The following is a 3,081-nucleotide window of genomic DNA, read 5'->3' on the forward strand; positions in this document are numbered from 1 at the left end:
TACTATGATACCTTAGTGTGTACATTCTATTTCACAATGGAATAGTGTGAACATTCTAGGGCTTAGATATACCTTAGTGTATACATTCTATTCCACAATGGAATAGTATGAACATTCTAAGGCATACTGTACTTAACGTGTGCATTCTAAATCATAGTGCACTCATAGGTATGCATTACCTAGCGCACCCTTATAAAAGTATGGATGAAGAAACTACTTTAACTTCATGCCCGGAGGAAGAGAAAGAGAAAAAGAAGAGGGGAGACGGGGGAGGGAGAGAATGATGCCTATGTGCAAACTATGTCTTTTTAAGAGATATTCTTTAAATTTTAAATTTGCATGACATGATCTTTGAACTAAATACCTTCCGACTATAATCATTATTGTTTTGTTCTACATGTGCATGACAAGAGTTGATCTGTTGGAATGGAATAGTATGCACGTTTCGTTCTGTGATATTAAGATACCTTATTGTGTACATTCTATTCCGCAATGGAATGGTGTGTACATTCTAATGCTTAGATATACCCATTTCGTTTATTAAGTGTCTATACTAGCTTCTGTTTCACTTTATTATGCTCTATATATCAATATAACTTAGTGTGCACATTCAACACAGCATTGTAGAAGTTAGCAGACTTCGCTTTCGCTTGAGATTTTAGAATGCATTTAACTTTATTTATCTCTTTGAACTCACTGAAGAAAGAGCCCCATTATTAACCTTTTTGCTTGAGATTTAAAATGCATTATTTAGTGCACTCTTACAAAAGTATGGATGGAGAAATTACTTCAACTTTACGCCAATAGGAAGAAACAGAGTGAAAGAGGAATGGCAGGGGGGGAGGAAGAGAATTATGTCTATGTGTAAACTATATGTTTTTAATAGATATTCTCTAAATTTTAAATTTTATTATGGATTCATTTTGCATGATATGATCTTTGAACTAGATATTTTATCAATATGATACATAATGTGAAAATTTTATATCATACGATTCTAGTGGTATGCATGCTATATCTTCTAAGTATATACATTTTGCTTCATAGTATGTGCATTCCAAGCTTTCGTGTGTATTCCAAGAGTTGAAATGTCTAGTATATGTATGTTTCGTGCTGCGATACTATGATACCTTAGTGTGTACATTCTATTTCACAATGGAATAGTGTGAACATTCTAGGGCTTAGATATACCTTAGTGTATACATTCTATTCCACAATGGAGTAGTATGAACACTCTAAGGTGTACTATACTTCATGTATGCATTCTAAAGCATAGTGCACTCACAGGTCTAGTGTGCATTCCAAGAGTTGAAATGTATAGTGTGAATGTTTCCTTACGCGATATTAAGATATCTTAGTTTGTACATTCTTGCCCTACACTAGCACACAAACTTCTCTCCTTGTCTCAACCCATAATATTTCTTTTCCTACTCTGAATGATTTGAAAGGTCTCCATGCACAAGATTCTACTATCTCCTCTCCTAATAGTAATGTCGATTCCACTAAACCACTATTACATGACAAGGGATCTATTGTATTGCCATCAACCTCCATTTCAACCCAACTTTATGTCTCTTAGGTAGTCTAGCATCTTCCCCCCTCAAATCATTTATGTCTTGCATGAAGATGATCTGATTGTTACAGGAAGCAAGGATAGCTTCATCAGAAAACTGAATTAGTGGTTAGGGTCCATCGGAATGGACTCATGACGTTGGAATTAAATTTGGCGCTGAGGAGATCGGGGTGCCCAAAGTACCGACTAAGAAGCAAAAGGATGCCCTGCAAGTTGCCAGCAAAACAAAAGGCGATGGTCTATGATAGAGGTGCGAGGTTTGGATGAGCAGGGGGGTGGTCATCTTCCAAGCTCTCCTCGATTTGGAGTTGACAAAGCCAGAGAGAGGGGAGTGAGAAAGATTCCAAATGCTGGGGGTGAAGGGAGGCACATTAGAGGAGCAAAGAAGGGTTGATAGCATAAAAAGGAGCAGATTGTTAAAGACACACGTGAAGCTCGAAGGTGAGAGTTAAGCTATGGAGCAAGAAGCACAAGTAGAAAATGCGCTGATTTATACTAGTAAAGTGTTTGGCACATAAATTGACGATGACCTCACCTCACCTGCAATAATTTAATTTCCCACTACATTTTTCCCTTTCTCTAATGGGTCATTCAAATTCTAAAAATCAAAGCTACTAATCTACTAACGATTCTCAACCCGAATCAATTGCAGTGCATTGCTAATTTTTTGAAGAAAAATCCCAGCAATAGATCTTTGCCCCCTCCCTGCTCCCCCTCTCGCTCTGTCTGCCTCTCCCTCACTCCACCTCTCTCCACATTGTATACATCCAATTAACCTATCTATTCAGATATTAACCTATTCTTTATATTTCCCTCTTCCGCCTTGGCGTTGCTATTGTCACTGCATTGAGGGAGGCAAAAACGGGCTTGCAATAGCCGCTGCGCTATGGGAGGCAGAACTGGCTTTTTTGCAAGTCACATGCCCTCCCCTTTTATTAATGCCCCCAATTCTTACTTTCATTACTCCCCCACCCCCCTTTTGCGATTGCCCCCCCCATCCCCCTTTTCACCCCTCTTCGTCCACAACTACTCAATGGAATATTCATTACTAACCATTATTTGTTGAGTATGGCAAACATACTAACAAGCATTGAAATCACCATCAATGTATACCAAAATGAATGTCTATCCACATCTAAATGGTAGATTCTAGACAAGAATGATGACTTGCCAGAGAGGCATGGCACAACTTCAAGTTTAAATATATTCCATCATTAATTATTCATTTTGTTGAATTTATAACTTATTTACAAAGTTTAACAAATTTGAAACTTACGAATGAATTTTTTATGCACCTTTGGGTATTTTTCAAACTTCACAAGGTAACAAAAATAAATATTAGAGCAAGCGTTAGGGATGTGCATTAGCAAAATATACACAAAACTACAAGATAGGATACCCAAGTTGGATGACTAATGGCTATTGAACTTATACTTAAAGAGTAGTTTAAAAACAAAGAGAGAGAGAGAGAGAGAGTTCTCAAGAAAATATTTGCTAGCAAATTTCTA

The sequence above is a fragment of the Dipteris shenzhenensis genome, chromosome 24 (assembly GCF_047967505.1).
Source record: "Dipteris shenzhenensis isolate YYH24624 ecotype China chromosome 24, Dip_SZ_1.0, whole genome shotgun sequence".
Lineage (NCBI taxonomy): Eukaryota > Viridiplantae > Streptophyta > Polypodiopsida > Gleicheniales > Dipteridaceae > Dipteris > Dipteris shenzhenensis.